The sequence below is a fragment of the Conger conger genome, chromosome 15, assembly GCF_963514075.1.
Source record: "Conger conger chromosome 15, fConCon1.1, whole genome shotgun sequence".
Classification (NCBI taxonomy): Eukaryota; Metazoa; Chordata; class Actinopteri; order Anguilliformes; family Congridae; genus Conger; species Conger conger.
In genome coordinates this window covers 36,927,751-36,954,387 of record NC_083774.1, presented here as the reverse complement: position 1 = coordinate 36,954,387, position 26,637 = coordinate 36,927,751, and the positions used below count along the sequence as shown (strand labels likewise).

At 43.5% G+C, this 26,637-nt stretch overlaps 1 long non-coding RNA gene across 1 annotated transcript; it reads left to right on the top strand.

The window, feature by feature from the left end:
• The first annotated feature begins 6,777 nt into the window (after positions 1-6,777).
• On the top strand, positions 6,778-24,320 carry LOC133111417 (uncharacterized). The gene is made up of 2 exons (XR_009704993.1): positions 6,778-7,244; positions 22,734-24,320. It is a non-coding gene; the product is annotated as an uncharacterized LOC133111417 (long non-coding RNA).
• The last annotated feature ends 2,317 nt before the right edge of the window (positions 24,321-26,637 follow it).

The following is a 26,637-nucleotide window of genomic DNA, read 5'->3' as shown; positions in this document are numbered from 1 at the left end:
ATTATTGCTCTCACTGTATGTGGGGATTCCTTACATATTTTGTTTTTTCAATTCACAAAAGTTTGCAAAGGGATAATGAGAATTGTGAAACTGCACTTCTGCGGTGTATTCAGTACCATCAAATTTCCTAAATGACTCCATGCAGGGATGACATGATATTGTGGTGTCCGGGGGTACAGGCTGGCCAACCAGGGGGTCCCAGCATGGGTCAGCCACTTCCAGGTTGGCAAAATAACTTTTTTAAATTATTTAAGCGCTGTTGCCTAAAATTGTAATTGAGAATGTGTTACTTGACTAGTGAACAATGTTAAGTGTTTAATAAAACATATGGATGTTACTGGCACACCTGAACTCTGAACTCTGAACTCACTTCAGTGTGCATTAGTGTTCTGCAGTGGGTTGGTTGCATTTTCTCCTGGATTAGTTAAGTATTATTTGTTTGCTTGCTGATTCTAAATTCAGTTTAGTTGTCATTATAGTGTTCTGCTGTGTATTTGTTTGTTTGTTAGCTATTACAAGTGGTGTTTATTCAGTGAAACTGGGTTAGGTGTTTGTTTCTCTCAGGTGAGCTAGGCTATTAAGTTAGGCTATTGTTTTACTGGCTGGCAGGCCACAGCTTTTGTTGTAGGAGGAGCCAATAGTTTGCACCCTGCTCAGGGTATAATTACTGGCACACCTGAACTCACTTCAGTGTGCATTAGTGTTCTGCAGTGGGTTGGTTGCATTTTCTGTATCCAGCGTCAGTGTTATTTAAGCAGTTGTGTAGGCTACTTGCCTCGGTGTACGAAGTCGCATCTGTCCTCATCTTCCTCGACCTGTCGGCCGCCTTCGATACAGTCAACCCTGAGATTTTGCTCTCATCGCTGTCTGGGATGGGTGTCACAGGGTCTGCACTCGCTTGGTTTTCCTCCTACCTCTCTGGTCGCTCCTACCAGGTGACTTGGAGGGGCTCAGTCTCCGACCCTCACCCCCTACGAACTGGAGTCCCGCAGGGCTCAGTTCTTGGGCCTCTCCTCTTCTCTCTATACACCATGTCTCTTGGTTTGTTATCTCTTCCCATGGCTTTTCTTATCATTCTTATGCTGATGACACCCAACTCTTCATTTCCTTCCCCCCCGACACCGAAGTCACCACAGGGATCTCTGCCTGCTTGTCTGATATCTCTGCGTGGATGACTTCCCACCACCTGAAGCTCAACCTTGCCAAAACTGAGCTTCTCTACATCCCTGCTAAGTCCTCTCCGTCAATCGACCTCTCATTGACTGTTGAGGACTTTGTAGTTTCCTCCTCCCGTACGGCAAAGAATCTTGGGGTGACTCTTGATAACTGCCTCACCCTGGCTCCACAAGTATCCTCCACTGCCAGAACCTGCAGGTTCTTTCTGTATAATATACGCCGTATCCGTCATCTCCTGACTGAGAAAGCCACCCAGCTCCTAGTCCAGGCGCTCGTCATTTCCTGCCTGGATTACTGCAACTCCCTCCTAGCCGGTCTCCCAGCGTGTGCCATCAAGCCCCTCCAGGTGGTCCAGAATGCTGCAGCCCGCCTGATCACCAGTCAGCCCAGGTCGGCTCATGTCACCCCGCTTCTCATTGGCCTCCACTGGCTTCCTATTGCCGCACGCATCCGTTTCAAGGCCCTAGTGTTGGCATTTCAGGCTGCTAAGGGGACTGCCCCACCTTACATACAATCCCTGATCACTCCCTTCTCCCCAGCTAGACCACTCCGGTCTGCCAGCTCTGGTCGCCTTATGGTTCCCTCTCTACGTGCACTTGGCGGTCAAGCTGCACGTTCATGCCTGTTTTCCGTTCTGGTTCCTCAGTGGTGGAATGACTTGCCTACCACTGTCAGAACAGCAGAATCCCTCCCCCTATTTCGACGCAGACTCAAAACCCACCTTTTCAAACTCTACCTTAGTCCTCCCTCCTGATTTCCCCTACCCCTCCTTTCTGATATCCCTATCCTTGTCTAACCCCCCCCCAAAAAAAAAAAAAAGGAAAAAAAAAAATGCACTTATGATGACAACTATGTTTAGAACAGCATTTCATGTGTATTTTGCTAGTTTCTGGATGTGATGCTTTGACTTATGGTACAACCTATGCACTTGTAAATTGCTTTGGATTAAAAGTGTCTGCCAAATGACTAAAATGTAAAATGTAAATGGATGTATGTTGAAAGTGCATGTTACCCTGTGTGGGGTTTGGGGGTGGCCGGGGGACTATCGGCTGGCAGGCAGCCCATGTCGCCCATACCAAAATCCACACCTGCAAAAGAGGATCCCCAAAGTCAAAGAAACCAACAAAGATAAATAAGGCAAAAATAAATAAAACTATGAGACAATAACATAATGGTAGCCTCAAGATTTTTTGGAAAGACAAATGTCCCAGAATTAAACTACAAACCATACAAACATGTCCTAATGCATCAGTCTCCTGGTGACCTGTTGAAGAAAGGCTGGTATATCCTCAGGGAAACATTAGTTTCTAGAAAGGTGGATGCTGTTAAAATCAGCTGATCAGTACAAACATGAACTTAACATTAAAGTAAACAAATCTGCTAATTTATTTACTGTGGACAGGACTGAAGCTGAAGTGTGTGTGTGTGTGTGTGTGTGTGTGTGTGTGTGTGTGTGTGTGTGTGTGCGCGCATGCATGTGTGTTTGCGTGTGTGATTTCCCTGCAGGCTGGAATGGTGTAATCTCACAGAGGGCTGCTGTGATGTTCTGGCCTCAGTCCTGCACTATCCTCACTCAGTGCTGAGAGACCTAGAGCTCAGCGGCAACAACCTGCAGGATTCAGGAGTGAGAGCGCTCTCTGCTGGACTGGAGGACCCACACTGTAAACTACAGAGACTGGAGTGAGTACGAGCACAAACCCCTTCAACCAAAAAGGAGTCCAATGTGAGAAAATGGAACAGGGCCACTCCAAAGTGCACCGCAGTAGTACCACAAGACAGTAGTACCACACTGCCTTCCGCTCTCTACTGGTCCGGGCTGACCAAGAATCTCCACAATAGGGCCAATAAATGTGCCTTTGTTATCTGACTCCATTTTAAACTAGAATTTAGAATTTGGTTTCAATCATGCGTGACACTCGACTCTCCCTTATATGCCACCATTACTCAATATATGCTCCATATATATTAGCACTATTGCTGAAAAAGGTATAAAATGAATTACAGCCATGGAGATCACGCAAGTTAAAAGTAAGAATTTCAAAATGACCTACCTACCTTAACAGGCAGGTAGGTCATTATCTTAGAATATAACAGTCAATTAATACAGAAATGAAGAAGACAAATACGAAGTCAATAATCTTACCCAGCCTGCTTAACTACACACAATCACAGAAAATGCACATGTGGGAAGTGGGATGCGATCTTCCCTGATTGGTTTGTCTTCCTTCCTTTTATGTGTTATTTTATGTTTCCCCACATCCTCTGGCTTTGCTTGAATGATGAAAATGGACTGTACTGGTGTGACAAGGGCACATATCCCCCCCCAGTGAACTGGCAGGCAGTTCCAAGCATTTTCCCAACACTGCCAATACATGTCTAGTGCAATAGCGGTTCCATTTCCTAAATCGGTCCCTTCAGTTAAATTAGTGTGAGTAATTTCCCGCATATCGGTGACATTTAATAATAATAATAATAATGCATTTTATTTATAGTGCACTTTACATTTGGAGACCAAATCTCAAAGTGCTACAGGGTAAAAACAGGGAATAAAACACCCAATGGCATGTATAAAAAATAAAAACTAAGAAAAGGCTTTAGTAAAGAGGTAGGTTTTTAGCCCTCTTTTAAAAGCATCAGTGGTCTGCGGTGCTCTCAGGTAATCAGGGAGGGCATTCCACAGGCGGGGAGCAGCCGAGCAGAAGGCTCGGTCGCCCATGGTGCAGAGCTTGGTCTTGTGAGGACGGAGGCGGTTGGTGTTGGCAGAGCGAAGGTTTCGAGTGGAGGGTTCTGGGGTAAGTAGTTCTTTGAGATAGGGGGGGGCATTTCCATAGATGCACTGATGGGTCAGAAGGGATATTTTGTATTCAGTCCGGGAGGTGATGGGGAGCCAGTGAAGTGAGTGGAGGATCGGTGTGATGTGGTCGTACTTACGCACTCTCATCAGGATCCTAGCAGCGCTGTTCTGGATATATTGGAGCCTCAGGAGGCTCTTGCTAGGGATCCCGATGAGAAGTGCGTTACAGTAATCCAGCCTGGAGGAGACAAAGGCGTGGACAAGTTTTTCTGCATCTGGGAGGGTGAGTGTGGGACGGAGTTTAGCAATGTTCCTGAGGTGGAAAAAGGAGGTTTTGCACAGGTGTTTAATGTGGGCCTCAAAGTTTAGGTGGGGGTCAATTTTCACACCCAGGTTGGTGACTATGGATGAGAGGGGAAGGACTTGACCGGAGAAAGAGATGCTGGTAATGGAGGATGAATGAATCTGATGGGGGGTGCCAATTAGGATGGCCTCGGTTTTGGAGCTGTTGAGTTGTAGGAAGTTAGATTTCATCCACGCCTTTATCTCCTCCAGGCAGGTAGTGAGTGTGGATGATGGAGATGGTGACGGCGGAGCTGCAGAGGGGGGTGAGTCAGTCTTAAGGTACAGTTGTGTGTCATCAGCATAGCAATGGAAGGAAATTCCATACTGGCTGATGACACGGCCGAGGGGGAGCAGGTAGAGGGTGAAGAGGACGGGGCCGAGGACGGATCCTTGGGGGACACCACAGGTGACAGGATGGGACCGGGATTTTTTCCCTCCCAAAGAGACGTACTCGGTTCTGTCGGAGAGGTATGATTTGAACCAATTCAGAGCAAAGTCAGAGAGGCCGATGGAGTGTAGCCGGTTAAGGAGGATGTGATGGTCAATGGTGTCAAATGCTGCGGTTAGGTCAAGCAGGATGAGGAGTGAAGGGGAGCCAGCATCAGCCGCCATCAACAGGTCATTAGTGACCCTGACTAGTGCTGTTTCAGTGCTATGGGCGGTGCGGAAGCCAGACTGGAACTTCTCTGCAATGTTATGGAGTTGGAGATGGTCCTGGAGCTGTGCAGCTACCACTTTTTCCAGGACCTTGGAAAGGAAAGGGAGGTTGGAAATTGGTCTGTAATTGGCAAGGACTGCTGAGTCCAAGGTGGGTTTTTTGAGGAGGGGTGTAATGATGGCAGTTTTTAGAACAGAGGGAACGTGGCCAGACTGGAGGGAAAGGTTTATGGTTTTGGTGATCAGGGGACTTATGGCACAAATGCTTGATTTAACCAGAGCGGTGGGAACGGGGTCCAGGGCGCAGGTGGAGGATTTCATCGTATTGATGATGTCCTCAACCTCTCGCTGTGTGATGTTGGAGAAACAGCAGAGAGGCTGGGAGATCCCTGGCTGTGGGATGGCAGCGGGGGCAGGTGGAGTGGAGGGGCTGATGAGATGGGACCTGATGGTGTCGACTTTGTTTCTGAAAAAGGTAATGAAGTTATTGCACTGTTCCTCTGTGATGTCTGTGTGTGTGGAAAGTTGCGGTTTGAGTAGTTGGTTTATTGTGGAAAAAAGCTGCTTGGAGTTGCCAGGGCTATTGTTAATTAAGTTGGAATAAAACTGTGACTGTGCGTCTCTGAGGGATTTCGAATAGGCCTTTTGATGGTCTTTGTAGGCCATTTTGTGGACGGTGAGGCCTGTGGCCTTGAGGCGTCGCTCAAGGACACGCCCAGTTGCCTTCATTTTTCGCAGCTCGCGGGTGAACCAAGGAGCTGAGCGTGAGAAAGAAACCGTTCTTGTTTTAACTGGGGCGTGGAGGTCCAAGAGACTGGTCAGGGTATTATTGTAAAAAGCCACTGAATCGCTGGCTGATGAAAAATTTGTAGAGGAGAGGTGCTGGAGGTCCAAAATTAAGGCGTCTGTGTTGATGTTTTTGATGTTCCTGAAAGAGATTTGGCGCTTGGGCTTGGTGTGAGGGGGTGGAAATGGCAGCTCCAGTGCAATGACCCTGTGATCAGACACACCCAGGTCGTACACAAGGAGATTGCTGATGGGGGCAGAGTCAGTGATGACCAGATCCAATGTGTGCCCCCTGTTGTGTGTTGGGACGGTGACATGTTGAATAAGGTTTAGGCAGTCCAGTAATTGTAGAAAGGCAGATGCAGAGTGGCAGGAGGGGGTGTCGACATGAATGTTTATGTCTCCGAGAATGATGATATTGGCAGATGTTGTACAGAGGGTTGTGAGAAGGTCATGCATTTCTGGGATAAAGGCAGAGTTTCGTTTGGGTGGGCGGTAGATGAGCAGAATTGTCGTGGGGGAGGGGGGTTTACATTTAAATGCAAGGCATTCGAATGACGAGTGGTTAGGCAGAGAGAGGGGGGACAAATCCAGATCGAAACGGTGGAATACGGCCAGGCCACCACCGCGGCCAGTGCTACGGGATTTTTCTATGTACTTGTAACCGGGGGGACAAGCTTTGTTTAAAGTGGTATAGACCCCTGGCTGTTGCCACGTCTCCGTGAGGCACATGAGGTCCAACCCTTTGTCCAGTATGTGGTCATAAATGAAAGTGGATTTGAGGTTGAGGGATTGAATGTTCAATAATTCCATTTTAATGGTAGGAGGAGTAATGAATCTCTGTATGGGGCGAAGAACTGTGAAATCCACTCCTCTTTTTCTGTGCAGCCTGTGCGGTGTGAAATCCTCTCCACGTTTTCTATGCAGCCTGGAGTGAGGCAGCCTCACTATGTTTCCAGTGCTGCTACTAAATCCAGGTGCGACGAAGTTCTGATGACGTGTACGAGGTGCGACAGAGCGTGCAGCAGAGCAGATGGAAGGAATTGAGTGACCAGGCTGGAAGTAGACAAACTTTTGCCGGGAGCTTCTATGCATGTAACGAAGTCGGCGTAGAAGTCCAAGTTGTTTGATAACTGAAATGCACGAGGGGGTCGTGCAGTTGTTAAATTCCAGCAGCTGAGAGGGGAAATATTTCAGCATGGTTGGGTTACCCGTTAGCCAGCCAGGCAATCCAGTGCCGCTAGTTGGCTGAAGGGCGGCTAGCGGGCGGCTAGCGGAGGGCGGCTGGCGGAGGGCTGGCTACTGTGGAGGTAGCGGTCCCAGGCAACGAGGCCAACCCGCACCGGGGACAGCTGAAAAACTGCCCAGGGAAATATCTCACAACAGCGCTGGTCGAGACATGAGCTGGAGCGTGGTGGACGTTGAAGTAAACCAGGTGATCCGAATATGGATGACTGAAACGGCGGGTTTAGACGGGCGGCAGCAGGTAGGAAAATCCGCACAAAAAGCTCAGTGCACAAAATGCTCAATAAACCACGTTTAAAAACTACTAATAATCTGTAAAAAAAATAAAATAAAAAAAAGGTCCGTAAAATCAACTATAGAAAGTTAGATCTAGCTCAGGTGGAGAAGCGGCGAACAGTCAACGCCAGCGTCCTCTCCCCAGATCAAAGCCCAAAAGAATCGTGTATGCAGGTTACAGTTGATCTTGCAGAGTCAATGTAGACCATGACCTTGTATCCCTTTTAAGGTCAATTAAGGTTAAATTACAATGAGTAGTTGTTCCTATATCTAAACTACCGCTTCCTTTGAAGCAGACAGGAAAAAGGCTTCTGGGTTGTGTTTGGGCAATAATTATTACAGGGGATTGGTGGCTCGGTAGTTTGGGGTGGCCATTCCAAAAGGTATTGCAACATGGGCCCATTTTCCTGGTGTCAGCATACCTGGTTGTGTGGTGTTGGGTGGGGCAGTGCTGTGTGCAGCATTTCCCACTGAGAAAGCTAGCTCTAACGATTTATTCTGGGAATATGGTTGGGCCAAGAGAAAGGTAGGGGAAGCAGTGGAGTGAGGCATTATAGCACAAATATAGCAGTCTATGGTTATTTTAGCTTGTTCCTGTGCAGAGTGATTCATGTACCTCCACCAAACGTTTGAGTGGAAGAAGGCATATTCATCTTCCTGGAGCCATGATACATTTTTTAGAAGTGGGTTCTGTTCTGTCTGTCCCTTCTCTGAGCTAAATAAATTATTATGTGATTGAGTAGATGTGATCACAAAATTCTTTGTTATCATGAAATGATAAAAGGAGGGACATTTTCTTAATTGCTTCTTAGTTGACTTAAATGTGTGTTAACAAAGACAATCACGTTAAATAACCTTTTATTTTTAATCCTTATTACCATTCGACCACTTTCTGAATTAAGTGCTTACTAGGAGTCTCTCTGTGTCTCTCTCCCAGCAGACAGACAGCCTTTGACCTTAATGTCTCTGTTTTTCCTAAGAGGGGGTAGCTAGCACATTCCAGTCTTACAGCAAGGTCAACAAGGGGTGATCAGATAAGAAAATACTGATAATGATCGTGGCCAGCTTCATATCTTTTTGTTTTGGTAAAGCCTCCCCTTCTGGGAGAAAACTGTTTTTAAGTCTTACGGTAAACTTTCTTACTTCCTGTTATTTCTTTGCAAATAAATACGAAAGTTAAACTCAAGTATAGCTATCATTTTTTGACAGTGGATCTGTTTAATCAGACGATGCTCATCTGTGAAAGGTTAGAGGGCATTTTCCCTAACAAAAGCAAAGAATATTAATGTAAGTAATCCATGATGTTCTATCCCAAAAGCCCATTTTAAAACCCCTTTACAGGACCTAGGGTGTGAGAGTTCTGATCGTGGTTGGTTGGGTCTGGGGTTTTTTGGAAATGGGTGTGATTTCCTTGACTTTAACTGCTGTGGGTGACTTTAACACTTTGGGGGACCTATGTGGCGATGATGGCCTATTAACTAAACTAAGTTTGCTCTTCCAGTATCCTCACATTTTTTAAATTTACAACTGAGATCTGCTCTAAAGGCATACGGAGTGCCATGGAGCTCTCCACTTCCGACCCACCCTATGACACATAGGACCCACTCCAACCTCATGTGGATGCATATCTAAAAGTTACTGTAAACTATTGGAGGCGATCAAAAAACCAATTGCAGTAGAAGCCAAATGGAGTCGAGAGCTTGGTGAATTAGGTTTCCGCCCAAATTGGAGTACAGTATGGTCCAATCTCAATTCAACCTATTCATTTCAAAGTCATCCACAGGGCCTATGCCACACCCTAACGAAGGTGCCAAAGTTACAACCCAATTACTACTGTCAGTTTTGCAATGCTAATACTCCGGGCGCATTCCTCCACATGTTTTGGGACTGTCCATCTGTGAAAATCTTTTGGAAACATGTCAACTCGTTTTGCCCTTATTGCTTAAGATTAATTTTGTTTCCAATCCATGTCTGTGTTTGCGTAGTGATTATTCTATATCTTAACCTTAGAATCACCCAACAGAAAATGTTATTTTCTGGCTTTACATCTGGAAAAAAAACAATTCTGCAGCTTTGGATAACACCTGATGTATGCATGAATACATTTTGGATATGCTCTTTACAAAGGATTGTTCATCTTGAATGCACTACTGCTAGTCTAAACAAAGCGAAACCTGCAACAGTTGACATCTGGAAGCTGTTTTCTTCTGATATATATCCATTTATTCTGACTACAAATTAATATGTTGATTAAATGCTTGCCAATCTGATCTATTTTAGATATAACCCCCCCCCTACTAAGAAGTAGTTCAAGACGGCACTGGTTAGGTATAGTTCCGGCAAAAATATAGTTCTTAAAAATGGCTGAACGGATTATGAAATAAACATCATGGTTCCCTGAAATGGGGAGACTATGCATAAACACTACTGTCATTTCTGCATTGTGAAACCAGAATGTATAAACTGCCCTTTATTAAAATCGAACAATTTAACCACATGTGATTTTTTTATTATGAATCTCAAATTGTGGAAATAAATGATTGGTCTTTGTTCCAAACATTATGGAGGGCACTGTATTTCTGCCTTTAAGTCTTCTAAAAGCCGATTTATTGAAGTCATCTCAGCCATCACAGATTGCAAAGTTGTCTGCAAGGCTGTAATTGAGTCAATATCAGCAATTTGTTTCGGAATACATGCCCTCTGACCTCACATGAATTAAAAAAATTTCTATGAACTCTTTATGATATAACCCTCCACAGACACACATTCCACAGAAAAATTCCAGAATCTGATCAGTTTATAAACCTCATCAATTTTATTCAAGCAAGGAAATGCTGAGTGCTCCTGGAATTGCTTGTGTCTGGTTTCTACATTTGTTTAAGTTATTGCCCAACAGACCAGAAGATTAACTTTTAGACACAGAAATGAAAGAAATTCTGAGTAGTTCCTCAGTGCTTGCTGGAACAAATTTGTGAAGACATTGACTTCCTATGAACTATGAATCTATGATTTTTTTTCTGCTGGAACGTAGAAGAAATGTACAGTATCAATGTTTGTTGATGTACAGTTGTACAACTATTTCGCCATTGAGATGCGGTTCTCTACTGTTGCTGATGCTCTCCTTGGGTGCCTTTTAACTGTGCCATGTACCTGTCCCTCATTAAGGCAGAGAATTGGGAGGCATGATCAGCTTGATAAAGCACCTGTGAATAAAGCAAACTAAGAAACAGAACGCTCCAGGAGTGGAATAGTCATGTCAACACTCAGAAAGCTTTCCAGCTCTCCTGCTTTCAGCTCCCTCTGGCTCGACCACAGCTCACTCACAGTTCCTCGGTCTCAGATGCCGACTGCAGGAAAGAGCACAAATTTAACAACCTGGAATTCCTCATGTAGCTCAGGTTTGGTCCACATAACCAGTAGACGTGTTCGTCGGATTGCCTTACCTCCTTTCCACTCACCGAGCCCCACCTGCAACAGTCACATTTTGTGAGCAATTTTTGGGGGGTGCGAGTAATTTTCACTTTTGCCTCTAAATTTTGTATGAACTTTTAAAATTATTTGCTCTTTCATCATTTGTTCCCACTGCAAATTACGCAACTTGGGGTAAAATTATGTGGGGATTCCTGACACATTTTGTTTTCTCAATTCACAACAGTTCTTCAGTTTGCAAAGGGATAATGACAATTTTGAAACTGCACTTCTTCGGTGTGCCCAGTACCGTAAAATGATGCAGAGACACCTGCATGATATAAAAATAATTTCCTAAATGAGTAATAGATTAATGAATCAAGTGCACAAGTTTTTGAATTGAGTAACAATCCTCGTTTGATAGCCTATTTCATGACATCTGCATATGTCATGATTTGGAATTAGCCTCTTTAATGGCCTTATCAAAAGAACGGTGGTGGTTCTCGCCTGTATGGCGCCCTGGGTTGACATATAGTACTGTGCAAAAGTCTTCACCATAACATTCTGTACAGATGAGATTCTTTCAAAAATAATGAAAGGTCCTCAATAATCATACTATATATTTTACATTACGTTTTAGTAATTTGGCAGAATAGTTAAAAACTGAATCAAATCAAGATTTTTTGGGACCACCGTTCGGCGTTAAAACTGCATCACTTCTGTGTGATATAGAACTGCAGGACAGCGTTGGCTAAGACAATCAGCAGGGAGGTTGTTCCTTGGAGCATGTTGGTGAACTTGCCAGAGTTCTTCTGCAGACTTTGGTTGGCTCCTTGATTCTGATCTCAGACAGCCTTGATCAAGTTTTTATGGAAAAAGTAGTTTTTTTTTCTTTTCATTAAATACAAAAATGTCTCTATAAAATGAAATCTTTTGGAAAATTAATATTTGGAAATATCAAATGTGTTCTTTTATACTAACACACACACAAAAAATAAACATATATATAATAAAGACTAGGGTACCTAAGACTTTGGCACAGTACTGTATATAGAAAAATAATATTATATAATATATATTCACAGTATTATGAATAATTATTATTATTTGGGAGCATTCACGATGTGACTGATATTATTAATTGCTGTACAAAGTTAGAGGTGCACTATTTGATAGATTCACCCGCTCCCTCCCCCCTAATAAGACACTAGGTCCTAATGTGTCAGTCTCCTGGTGACCTCTTGAAGAAAGGCTGCGAAATCTCCACAGACAGGGTGTGGCATAGGCCCTGTGGATGACTTTGAAATGAATAGGTTGAATTGAGATTGGACCATACTGTACTCCAATTTGGGCGGAAACCTAATTCACCAAGCTCTCGACTCCATTTGGCTTCTACTGCAATTGGTTTTTTGATCGCCTCCAATAGTTTGACAGATGAAATCCACTGAGCTTTTTCTCTGTGACAAGCTCAATTGTGTTCCAGGCCCATAATCCTGTATCTTCACACAATTTGGGAAAAAGTCAAGAAACAAACCCAAACCATCTGCAAATGCCACTCCCATTTTTCCTAACTATACACTGTCTAACAGACTTGCAACCTTTCTCATTTCCTTAAATGAAGAACACAGGGAATTCATACCTTTGCTGACATTGTTTAGCAAAATGGTAAATTTGTTTAACCTACTTTTGCATATGGCAATGAAAATGTATGGGGTCCCTGTAGAACGGAGCTTCCAACACATGCATTACATGCCATGCTTGTCCCCTGCAATCCATACATGGGCCCCTTGGTGACTAAGGTCAAAGGGCCCCCTCACCCTGCCATTCATGCAATTCTAAAGTGCATTTACCCAGCAAAACTAATAGCAACAGTAGGTTGTCATGGAGGTCACAAGTCATGGATTCCATGATTTTAGCTATTTTTGGCAGTTCCGTGACCTTCCTAATATTTTTCTTTTTTGGGGAATTTATGTGATTTTATGGCACTTCTTGGTGATTCTGGCTTCAATTCAATTCAATTTAATTTAATTTGGATAGGGCTTTTTACAACGCAAGATTGTCACAAAGCAGTTTCACAAAGAAGCTAGGCCTGAGCCCCCCTCAGAGTCTAGGAAAAGCTCAGAGGGGGAGCCCACCTGCTTCTGGCCTGCACTGGGCAAACAATGAGATTAACAGTGGTGTTATATGTAATACATAGTCCATAAATGAAATTAATAAATGAAATCAATAATTATACAAATAATAATGCATATGACAAATATAGATGATTATCCAGGAAGGTCCGGTTTGGGCCGGAGCCCGGAGCAGCGGGAGGAAGGCAGAAATAAAACGGTGATTAGTGCATGGTAAAAGTGATAAATTGGAAAAGAGAAGAAGGAAAGCAGAAGAGGGGGGGGAGAGGTGCCTGTGCACTATAAGGAAAACACAAAATGTAATGGGTCGCCAACGGAGAGATGCTAATACTGGGGTAATGTGTTCAATGTGTCTTGTTCTAGTTAGAATACGAGCAGCTGCATTTTAAACAAGCAGCAGGGACTTCAAGGAGGTATTTGCACATCCTGACAAAAGGGCAATACAATAATCCAATCTGGTTGTAACAAAAGAGTGGACTAACTTTTCGGCATCATGTGCTGAAAACATTTTGCTAATTGCGACAGAAAACCTAGAAGAGTTTTTTTTATATACGTTTCAAAGAAACGAGCTCAGGTTCAAAAGTGAATAGGTTTTTCACGACTGCACTCAAAGCCACACCATCAAACTGTTATATAATGTCAGTCATTTTGTTTCCGATGGACTTTGGGCCAACAACCAGTAATTTGGTTTTACCAGAGTTACGAAGGTCTGAACGCCAATCCTTGTGCTATTCCATAGTTTTAGGCAGGTGTGAAAAAATGCTGTAAAATAAGAATACTTTCAAAAATAGAAATGTTAATAGTTTATTTTTATCAATTAACAAAATGCATGAACAGAAGAAGTGAAAATCTAAATCAAATCAATATTTGGTGTGACCACCCTTTGCCTTCAAAACAGCATCAATTCTTCTAGGTATACTTGCACACAGTTTTTGAAGGAACTCGGCAGGTAGGTTGTTCCAAACATCTTGGAGAACTAGCGCACAGTCCTTCTGTGGATTGAGGCAGCCTCAAATGCTTCTGTCTCTTCATGTAATCCCAGACAGACTTGATGATGTTGAGATCAGGGCTATGTGGGGGCCATACCATCACTTCCATCACCTTCTTCTTTACGCTGAAGATAGTTCTTCATGACATTGGTTGTATGTTTGGGGTCGTTGTCCTGCTGCAGAATAAATTTGGGGCCAATCAGATGCCTCCCTGATGGTATTGCATGATCGATAAGTATCTGCCTGTCCTTCTCAGATTGACGAGACCATTAATTCTGACCAAATGAAGACCACTTCTGACCAGAATTATCCGCACAGTAGATGGGTGTACCTGGGTCCCACTGCTTTCTGCCAATTCTGAGCTGATGGCACTGCTGAACATCTTCCGATTGTGAAGGGAAGTAAGCATGATGCGTCTTTCATCTGCTGCACTAAGTTTCCTTCCTTCCTCAATGTTGCCCGTTTCTTTGTTCTTCTTCAACAGAGCTTGGACAGCACATCTGGAAACCCCTGTCTGTCTTGAAATTTCTGCCTGGGAGAGACCTTGCTGATGCAGTATAACTACCTTGTGTCTTGTTGCTGTGCTCAGTCTTGCCATGGTGTATTTTTCTTCTGTTCACTCACTTTGCATTTTGTTAATAGGTAAAAATAAACCATTAATATTTCAATTTTTGAAAGCATTCTTTACAACATTTTTTCACACCTGCCCAAAACCATTGCACGGTACAATACAGGGTGGCCAGTAGTGTAGTGGTTATGGTACATGCCTGGGACTCGCAAGGTCGGTGGTTCAATTCCCTAATTAATTTAATAATTTAATCTTAGTCTTAGTTGAGTAATTTAATCTTTACTCATTAATATGTGAGTTTCGCCTTGCGCAAATTCCAGCCCATCTCATTCAAATTGAAACATAGGCTATTTACATACAGAAACATAGGCTATTTACTTCTTTTGAGGTAAACATTTTTCATCACGGAACATGTTACATTTCGGAAAATGGCACAGATGACTGGACATCATGAGTAAGTGCATTTATTCCGTGTCTCCTGCAACTTCTCAGGCTTCGTTTCAATATTCAGCAATATATGCATTTGTAAATCCCCACACTCTAACCATTGCATTTCAGAATAATACATACATGATGTGTAGTGGCGTAACCAGGATTCTAAACCTAAATCTGACCGAATTACTGTCGCCATAATATTGTAGCTGAGTTTGTGCTGAAAACAAAGATATGAAACACTTTGGAATCACTGTCTATAAAGTTGATTAAAATGACAGAAATGTCAGAGCATGGCACAGTCACCAGTTTTCCTCATTTTGTCCTCAGACCCCAGAGGGTTAAAGATTATCTTGTCTGCTGAAGGACAAAAATTGTTTATCAGGCATCACCTACCCTTACGAAAACCATGTTGGCTATCCCTTAGAATGTTATTATTTTCATATACTGTCAATGCGTCGACACCGTCTGTAGGTCTGTAGTGTAGTGGTTAAGGCACATGCCTGGGACTTGCAAGGTCGGTGGTTCGATTCCCTGTGTGGCCAAAATAAGACCCGCACAGCCGTTGGGCCCTTGAGCAAGGCCCTTAACCCTGCATTGCTCCAGGGGAGGATTGTCTCCTGCTAAGTCTAATAAACTGTAAGTCGCTTTGGATAAAAGCATCTCCCAAATGACATGTAATGTAATGTGCAAATTTTCCCTTTTATAGTCAAAGACAACAAATCACAACAAAACATCCAACACGCAATATTATTGCTTACCAATATAACATTGTGTATCACAGAAATATAATTCTTTCCCAAAAATTACAGAGCTCACTTTCCTTCCCACAGTGAAGCCTGTTTCAGGCAGCAGTTTCAGCTCCATCAACCATATATTATGTGTACATGCAGTGGGAGCAATAATTATTTGATCCCTTGCTGATTTTGTAGGTTTGCCCACTTACAAAGAATGGAACTGTGTAGAATATTTATCATAGGTACATTTTAACATTGAGAAACAGAATATCACAAAAGAATCCACAATAACAACATCATATACATTTTATAAATTTAATATCATATTTTCACATGAAATAACAATACAACAATAGGACTTAATACTTGGTGGAGAAACCTTTGTTGGCAAACACAGAGGTCAGACATTTGTTGTAGTTTTTCACCAGGTTTGCACAGATCTTAGGAGGGATTTTGGTCCACTCCTCTTTGCAGATCCTCTCCAAATCCTTAAGGTTTCCGAGGCTGTCGCTTGGCAACTCGAAGCTTCAGCTCCCTCCACAGATTTTCGATGGGATTTAGGTCTGGAGACTGGCTAGGCCACTCCAGGACCTTAATATGCTTCTTTTTGAGCCACTCCTTTGTTGCCTTGGCCGTATGTTTTGGGTCATTGTCATGTTGGAAGAACCATCCACAAGCCATTTTCAGTGCTCTCACTGAGGGAAGGAGGTTGTTGCCCAAAATTTCCTGGTACATGGCCCCATTCATCCTCCCCTTGATACGGTGAAGTCGTCCTGTCCCCTTAGTTGAGAAAACCCCCAAAGCATGCTTCACAGTGGGGATGGTGTTCTTGGGGTTGTACGCAGAATTTCTCTTCCTCCAAACACGGCAAGTCGAGTTGATGCCAAATAGCTCTATTTTGGTCTCATCTGACCACATCACCTTCTCCCAAGTCTCCTCTGGATCATCCAGGTGTTCTTTGGCAAACTTCAGATGGGCCTGTGCATGTGCCTTCTTCAGCAGAGGATCCTTGCGCGCGCAGCAGGATTTTAATCCTTCACGGTGTAGTGTGTTACTGATGGTTCTCTTTGTGACTGTGGTCCCAACTGCCTTCAGGTCATTAACAAGCTCCTCCTGTGTAGTACTGGCTGGATCCCTGACCTTTCTCATGATCATTGATATCCCACGAGGCGAGATCTTGCGTGGAGCCCCAGACCGAGGGAGATTGGCGGTGACTTTGTGTTTCTTCTATTTTCTAATAAGTTGTTAACTTCTCACCAAGCTGCTTGCTTATTTTCTTGTAGCCCAGCCTTTCCTCTCTCTCCTCAGCCCTTGACTCTCTCTGTCCTCTTGTCTCCCGGCCTGCTCGATCCTCCCCTCCCAGCCCATGGGTTTCTGACCTTCTACGTTCCTCCCGGCCCAGCCTACGTGCAGCTGAGAGGAAGTGGAGGAAATCAAAACACCCATCGGACCTGTCTTCCTACCAGTCTCTCCTGGTGGAATTCTCCTCCGCTATCACCACTGCCAAAAGAAATTACTTCCAAACAAAAATCCAGAATTCCACTTCTAACCCTCGTCAACTGTTCTCCATTTTCTCCTCTCTCCTCAGTACACATATCCACAGCACCTTCGCGACCACCACCACTTCTATGCCTGCCTCCATTTCTGTGTCTGCCCCCTGTTTCTCCTCTTTCTGTCCCCTTACAGATGCTGATGTGTCTCACCTCCTGCTCTCCCACCGCCCTGCTACTTGTGCCCTGGACCCCATCCCCTCAAACCTCTTTCAGCCAATCACGCCTGACATACTCCCGTTTGTCACCTCCCTTGTTAACTCCTCTCTGTCCTCTGGCTGCTTTCCCTCATCATTCAAGAGGGCCTACATCACCCCGCTCCTAAAGAAACCAACTCTAGACCCCTCCTGCATTCAAAACTACCGTCCGGTACCTCTCCTTCCTTTTCCAAATCCATTGAACGAGCTGCCTCCAACCAACTCTCTTCCTTCCTCTCACAGAATAACCTGCTGGACCCCCACCAGTCCGGCTTCAGACCTGGCCACTCGACGGAGACTGCACTCCTCTCTGTCAATGAGTCCCTTCAAGTAGCACGAGCAACCTCTCTCTCCTCTGTCCTGATCCTTCTTGACCTCTCTGCGGCGTTCGACACGGTCAACCACTCCATCCTCTTAGCCTCCCTGGCATCTACAGGGATCTGTGGCACAGCCTTAGAGTAGATCAAATCTTATCTCTCTGGCCGGTCCTCCCAGGTGTCCTGGGCTGGAGGAGTGTCAACCCCTCGCCCCCTTGTTACAGTAGTCCCCCAGGGCTCAGTCCTCGGACCCCTCCTCTTCTCCATCTACATGAGATCCCTTGGCCCCGTTATCTCTGCTCATGGCATCTCCTATCATTGTTATGCCGATGACACCCAACTCTTTCTCTCCTTCCCCCCATCAGACACACAGGTCTCTACCCGTATCTCCACCTGCCTGTGAGACATCCAGAGCTGGATGGGCAACCACCATCTAAAGCTCAACCCAGGTAAGACGGAGGCAATCTTCATCCCTGCTTTAACCTCTCCCTTCTCTGATTTCTCCATCTCACTAGGGGATACCCCAGTGACCTCATCCCCTAGTGCAAGAAACCTTGGAGTGGTGATGAACAACAGGCTATCCTTCTCCAAGAACATCGCTATGGTGACCCGGGCGTGCAGGTTCTTCTTGTACAACATCTTCCTGTACAACAAGGAGCTGAACACTCAGCTCCTTGTTCAAGCAATGGTCCTGTCCCGCCTGGACTATTGCAATTCTCTGCTGGCTGGCCTTCCAGCATCTGCCATCACACCCCTGCAACTCATCCAGAATTCTGAAGCCCATCTGGTATTCAATGTTCCCAGACATTCACATGTCACTCCCCTGCTCAGCAACCTCCACTGGCTGCCTGTTATGGCTTGCATCAAATTTAAAACTTTGGTGCTCGCATACCAGGCAGTTAAAGGATCAGCCCCTGTATATATTCAATCCCTTATCAAGACCTATACACCAACAGGACCCCTCCGTTCTGCCACTTTGTGCCGTCTGGCGCCTCCCCCTCGCCACACCTGCACTTCACGCTCACGACTGCTGTCTGTCCTGGTTCCACGGTGGTGGAATGACCTCCCGGTGGATGTCATAATGGCAGAGTCTCTGACCTCCTTCAAGCGCAGACTGAAGACCCATCTCTTCAGGCTACACCTTTCCCTCCCCAACTCACAATCACCATGATTAGCCTTAGACTGTAATGGCACTTATGTATAGATATTGTTACTTGTATAGGTATTGTTGTTTTTATTGGCTGTTGTATTGTTGTATTCTAGCAGCCAACTGTGGTATGCTAGTTTGAAAGTTGATTGTACTCTTCAACGGTTCTGAATTTCTGTATGTTTACACTCGGACTCAGAACTGTACTGTCCTCTCAGGTCCTCTTGGCACTTGTTCTTGTGTTTGATTTGCACTTTGTTGAACGTCGCTCTGGATAAGAGCATCTGCTAAATGCCACGTAATGTAATGTAATGTTATGTAATGTAATGTATCCCAGCCTTGTGCAGGTCTACAATAGACAGCTCCTTTGTCTTGGCCGTGGTGGAAACATTGGAATCTGATTGTGTGGACAGGTGTCTTTTATACAGCTACATAACAATGTAACGAGTTGACACAGGTGTTTTGAGTAATGAGTTGAGTTTAGGAGTGCTTCTTAATGGAAAACTAACTGGTCTGTGGAAGCCAGAATTATTGCTGATTGGTAGGGGATCAAATACTTATTTCATGCAAAAATACGATAATAAATTTATAAAATTTATATGATGTTGTTATTGTGGATTATTTTGTGATATTCTGTCTCTCAATGTTAAAATGTACCTATTATTAAAATTCTACGCAGTTCCATTCTTTGTAAGTGGGCAAACCTACAAAATCAGTAAGGGATCAAATAATTATTGCTCCCACTGTACATGTCGGCCCAGTAAGTCCCAAAGAACATTGTTAACTAACGCTTGGAACACAGCTGGTGTGTTAGTGAGGCCGAATGGCATGACCAGGTTCTCAAAGTGTCCAAGGGAGATATTTAAGGCGGTCTTCTACTCGTCACCCTCTCGAATACAAACCAGGTGGTAGGCGTTGCGTAGGTCTAACTTGGTGAAGATGGTGGCATCGTGTAGAGGATGAAAGGCAGAGTCCATCAATGGCAGAGGGTATTTGTTTTTTACAGTAATGTTAAGCTCCCTGAAGTTGATGCAGGGAGGCAATGAGCTATTGTTCTTCTGCACAAAGAAGAATCCAGAGCCTACGGGTGAGTAGGATGGGCAAATCAGTCCATTGGCTAGGCAGGCCCAGATGTATTTCTCCATGGCCTCCCTTTCAGGTCTGGAGACATTGTAGAGACGGCTTGAGGGGAGTGTGGAACCGGGTAGCAGCTCGATGGCGCAGTCGTAAGGTCGATGAGGGGGAAGCTCATGCCTAGGTTGACATTTTTAAAAAAACATTTCAAAACAAGGAATCACTCATCTGAGTGAATACATGAAGACAGTGGAAACACAGTTGACAACACAATAGAGGGCATTTTCAGTAACTTGACCCCATTTTATTTCAGTGAGCATCTTAATACATTCTCAAAATATTTTAGTATCATTTGGCATTCTTATTTAGGGTGAGCTAAATAACTGCATTATTTGTTGTCGTATCCATTTATATACGTTAAACCAATTAAATGATATCTGTATATTTGTTACATGAATAAAATAATGCAGATCAAATTTGGTCAAGTTACATACCGTAAATCACAAACACTTGTGTGACCAGCGACCACACTCCCGTCAAGATCCCTGGACCACTAACTCTCACGGCAATCTGTGACAGAGGCACCTCATTCAATACACTGGGCTCGCATTGATTATCGGTACATTTCAAAATAAGTAAGGCTGGAACAAAAGCCATACCTTGCTCTCAGGTGACATCTATCCGTCACCCACACTGCAGTACATTCAGCCTGGCTGGGCTCCCAACCACCACCGAACATTAAAATAAACAGGCTTATTTCAATTCAGCTACTTCACCATTTTAGGACCTAAACATTTATTAATTGTGATGATTAAAACACTGTACTCACAAGTACGATTGATTTCTTTAACAACTCCGACTGGAGAATGCAGTAAGTCTGACCCAGGTAGAAAGCCTAGTCCATACAAAGTGCTGCCATTCATGCTTCAAAATATTTGGGGTGTGTCTAAACATTACACGTTTCGGTAGCAACCTGGAACTTACGCCTGATGGTTCGTTCAGGAACACCCAGTGAGTATAATTCCTACCAGAGGTGCGTTCAAGACGGCGAACGTTCACAGCAAACAGTTACTATCGAACGATTTTACATTAACATTCGATTTAGTTTGCCATCAATGCATTTTGAATACAAATGGATGCAACTTAGATCTAACAATGCCAGCTAGCTGATTTGTTGCTTATCTGTGATTTATTTTTTAAGGTAATAACACTTATTACATTGAATAAAGAGTAATATAACATTGTTGTCACGTTTCAGGTCTGTCTCGCCATGTTTTATGTTTATTCATTTTGTCTTAGTCTTGTATTGTCTTATCATGTATTATGTTAGTCTAGGTTCGTCATGTTGTTTAGTTTATTTCTTGTTATGATTTATTTTTTCATCATGTCTAGTTATGTTTCGTTACGATTATATTCCTTGTTATGTTGAATGGTTATCGTCTTAGTTTCGTTTTGTGTTATGTTTTGATTTATGTTTATTGTTACATAGACTGGTTACTGTTTAAACATACACTTTTACAAACCTTGCGTTCCGCCTTTTCTCTCTCTCTCTTTCTGTCATTCACTCCCTAATTGTTTCCATTTGTCTATTTACTAAAACTACTAATGCTAGATCAGGATTGGGTAGAAACTAACAAACTAATCATGTGTTCATGTTACCTTACGTTTCTCGTGCATGTCATTTACTAATTTACTAATGCTAGGGCAGGATAGGTATATTACTAACGATTACTAATTACCTTGTTAAAGTTGTCATCCATCGCACCTGTTTTCCATTTCCTTGCTACGCTCTAACTAATTGTCTACACCTGTCTACACCTGCATTTATATCCCAGTCGCGCTACTGTTCACTGCGAAATTGCCTGCCTCTAGCTTACTACGCAACTCTTGAGCATTATTACGGTTTGATTCACGTTAAGCTCCAAGCCTGTTTTACCGACCATCGTTATTGATTTCTGTTTCGTTGACCATTGTTTGTTTTTTGACCACGTCTTCGTCTACCGTTTTCTACCTTTGCCTCGCTGATTGTTTCGTGGTTTCGACTTCCGCATCGCCCTCGACTACGACTCTGCCTGCTGTCCACCTGTACTTCTGCCCCGCTGACGGCTCTCCTGCTACCGGACCTTCCTGCTCGTCTACCGACTACGAGTTTGCCTCTTTCCTCGGCAGCGTGCTTTTTGTTTGTTTAATATTTGTTTGGCTGGATCTACGTGTATGGACATTGCTTGTTTTGACTACGCTCCTGGGATTCGTCCCGAATAAAGCCCTGACGGGACTTTATCTAACCATTGTTTCTGAGTCGTGCATTTTGGGTCCAACCCCCACGCACCCGTCTCAATTGTCTTTCATTGGATATCAATTTTCTCTTGACATTTAAAAACATTCAGTTCAATAAAACATACTTCAAAACAAAAAGAAATTCAAAATTAGGCCAATTACTAACTAAGTATAAACAGATGTGCAGGTTGCACAAATTAACAAGTAAATTGAAATAAAGCATTTTAAGCAAAATTAGCCATTCAAAACTAAAGTAATTCATCAAAACAAATCCTTAAATCAGAAAAAAAATATATACATACGTACATGTGTATATATATATATATATATATATATATATATATATATATACATTTTTAATTTTTCCATGTCTGAAAAGACAAATGAAAGTTATCTTGCCTGGGTTTCTCTATTCAGGCCTCAAAGAGCCTGTGTCCCTACTAGGGCGGTGGACTATATAATGAGTCCTTTCCAATGGTCCACCCCCCATTTCTCTCTCCCAGTGTCATATTTTTATTAAAGTCCACCACAGCGCCGTCTTGGAGGAGATTTTGTTTTCTCCTCCTCAGAGTGAACAGGTCCACAGTTGTCTTTTGTTTGACATTGATGTTTCTTGTCTCCCTCAGGACCAGGACCAGGACCCACCTTTGAAATTGGTCTCTCTCAGCACTCAGGGAGGATCTTGGCAGCAACCTATTCTGAGCAAACAAACCGGCCCAAGACCCACCTGACCATGGAGCACTCCCAGAACAGATGATTTACGTGTCCTTCAGCACTCTGTATGTGTATGGGGATCTATACACATACAGATCTAGCACACACAGCGTTCTCAGGAAGGGAGTGGCATAGTACCTAGTGAAGGTAAATGGTAAATGGTTGGCATTCATATAGCACCTTTATCCAAAGCGCTGTACAATTCATGCTTCTCATTCACCCATTCATACACACACTCACACACCGACGGCAATTGGCTGCCATGCAAGGTGCCGACCAGCTCGTCAGGAGCATTTGGGGGTTAGGTGTCTTGCTCAAGGACACTTCGACACAGCCCAGGCGGGGGATCAAGCCGGCAACCCTCCGACTGCCAGACGACTGCTCTTACTGCCTGAGCCATGTCGCCCCTTGAGAAGGTACCAGAGGCCTTCTCAACCTTCTGGACATTCTGGGCCAGTGTGGCCAGACCCTGCGCCAGAATGATCTTAACCATGTCTGGGACCCCCTGGCCCCCGTTCGTTTCCTCCTTCGTAGGAAAAATTCACAGAACAAGTTGTTCTATCTCCATTTTATGACAGATCAATCACAAGTGAAAATCAGATTAAACCGTCAAACTGCCAGAGTTGAGCAAGCTGGTTCCTCCAAAACTCTCAAAAGCTTCATGTCAAAAGTATACCAATATGTATGCAGCCTATTCCTCATGTAATCAATATGTATGCTGCCTATTACTCATGTACTCAATATGTATGCTGCCTATTACTCATGTAATCAATATGTAATCCAGTGAACCTATATAATTAATTACGGGTGAGCTAATGGAAACGCAAGAAACCACAGTGTCAACTGTAGAAGAAAAAGCAAAAGAATGCGTCTGGCTGAAAAACCACACTTACTTAGAAGAGAACATTAATCAAATATTAATCAAGTATGATTAAGTATGCCTGTATATTTTTTAAACTGATAAAGTGCTTTGTGCTAGAAGTACACAGTGACCCATATGTAACCTGAGTTGAATACAATAATGTGTATGCTTAAAATGAAAATTGGAAAGTACAGAATAGCACCATGTTTTGCATGAATTCATCTTTTATGATTCCTCTGTGTTAAAAAGCAGTTTGTGGGACGGGGGCGACTTGAACAGCTTGCAGGACAAGGAGTCTTGCTTTGTAGGCTGTCTTTGCCAAAATAGTTTGCGGGGCAGGGTGACCTGACCAGCTTGCAGGGCGGGATGTCTTTCTTTGAAGACTGTCATTTTCAAGGACAGTTTACAGAACAAGATGTGATAAGAACATTTATTTTTTAAAACAGCATACAAAGCAAAAATGTGGGCCTGCGCATTGAGGCGCCACAGAGACCACCTGGTGTTTTTAGGAATGTTTTGAGAGGAGTTACGTTGAAAGTAGTGTATGAAATGTGTATGAAACTAACAATTGAGGTTCAGTTCTGCAGAATTGATCCGGCTTTGTGCACTTGTGCTAATAAAGTCTGATTTTCCTGAAGAGCTTGCTGCCGTGGTATCTTTTCCCTCGAGAAGTTGTTTTTCGACAAATTAGAGATTGGACTTAGAATTTGTCGTTTCCTAGACACAACACCTTCAGCGTAACAGAGAGCTTGAGTTTTTCCATGGTGCTCCCCCAGAAAAAGTGAAAAGCCACCCGATAGATGTATACGTTAGCTACTGTTCATGGCGAACAGAAAAAAGTTTGAATGTGTTCGTGAACGATCTTGAACGCACCCCTGATCACACTATGACAAGTTAAGTAGTGATATCCTTAATCTACAACCAACACTCCCGACAGAGAAATGAGGAAAATAGCAGCAGGCAGACATTTTTACTCATCTAAAGGGGAGGAACTAGGGAGGAACTGGCCTATCATAACTTTATGTGATGCATTCATCACTCATGTACAGCTACTGCAGCCAATATAATAAATAAATACATAAATAAAGCAGGCCAATTCTCCGATGACAGATAATGATCCAACACTCGTGATCGGAAAAAAGTCAATAATTGTTATGGGTACTTATCTAAAATGAGGATTCAGATCACCCCCTAGTTTACACTTGTAAAGAAAAGCACTCACACACACACACTTCAAAAGGGTACATAAATCAACTATGCACAACTGCATTTACACTTTCTAGTTTATAAGTATTATCATGAGCGAGGCAGCCATGGTTAGTTGGCACTTCCATTCAAAATAGCAAATATCTCACCCGTTTCAAAATCAATCTTGGGTGAGATTGTCCTACAGCACAGTGTCCCCATCACTATTTGGATTTCTTTGAGCAGATGGAAAATCGCCACCTACTGGCCCACCAACACCACTTCCAGCAGAAACTTAGGACCAGATGTACTAAGCCTTCAGCGGCTTTTGCACACACATGATGCATTCTGCCCAGGAAACATGCATTGTATATATCAACCTGGCGCACCTGATTTGGATGTAAATACCCTCAAATTAAAGCTAAAAGTCTGCAGTTAAAGCACATCTTGTTTGTTTCATTTCAAATCCATTGTGGTGGTGTATAGAGCCAAAAAGATGAGAATTGTGTCGATGTCCCAATATTTATGGACCTGACTATCTACACACAGCCTGTAATCAATATATCACATGTATGCTGCTTGTTATCAAATCAAATGAACCTAGAACATTTAATTACAGCTGAGCTTATGAAAACGCAAGAAACCACAGTGTAAACTGTTGAAATGAGAGCAAAGACTGCAAAAAATGCATCAGGCTAAAGAAGTACATTTACTCACTTAGAAGAGAGTATTAATCAAATGTTTAGTATATCGTATATTTTCAATGATTCACTGCTGTTTAGTATGTCTGTATATTTTCAATGATTTACTGCTGTTAACATTTCTGTTAGAAGTGCATAAGTGACCCATGTGTAATCTGAAGTTGTGTAAAATGATTAACATGTTGTGGAAAGTACCAAAAATGAAAAAAGCATCATGTATTGAATAGCACCGTGTTTCCCATGATTCCTATGTTAATGATTCCTTTTTGTTAAAAAAAACAGCTTACAAAGCAAGATGTATGTAATAGAAGCATTTATTTTTTAGAAAGTCAATGGGGCGATTCGCCAACATGGTTTCAGGACCGAGAGGTTCTAATCAGTTGAAGCACAGCCAGGTCACCTGATGTTTTTTGGAGAAATTATAGGAGGAGTTGAAATAAGAGCAGTGCATAAATTGGGTGTGAGTCTGATATTCAAGGTTGAAGTCTGCGGATTTGGACCGGCTTTTGTGCACATGTGCCAATAAAGTCTGATTTTCTGAAGAACTTGCTGCCATGGTATCTCTTCCTTCCTGAAGTTATTTTTCAACAAACTGAAGATTGGACCTTGAAGTCTGCCGTAGCAACGACAATGCTTCATTTTCAAAAAATACCTGAATAATCAACAATCTCACATTTGTGAAAACAACATACAAAACACAATACTGAACATTACACCAATTATGCAATTATGCAAGCAAATGTCTACGTATTGTAGAACCGCGGTGGTGCAACAGGCTAAGATGCAGCAGACTTGAGGTTGCAGTTTGCTGCAGTTGCACACTGGGGACCGGGGTTCGATTCTCGGTCCCCGGCTCACGTGGAGCAGCATAATTGGCTCGCTGCTCCAGAGGGAGGGACTTGGCAGGGTTAGTAGATCGCCGCACAATAAAGCACCTCGGGCGCCTCGGAATCACGGCAATGAGCATGAGACGAGAAGGTGTGTCATTCTCCTTCGGCCGCCGAGGGCCGGGGGCCGGGGGCCGGGGGACGGGGGACGGGGGACGGGGGACGGGGGACGGGGTATGGG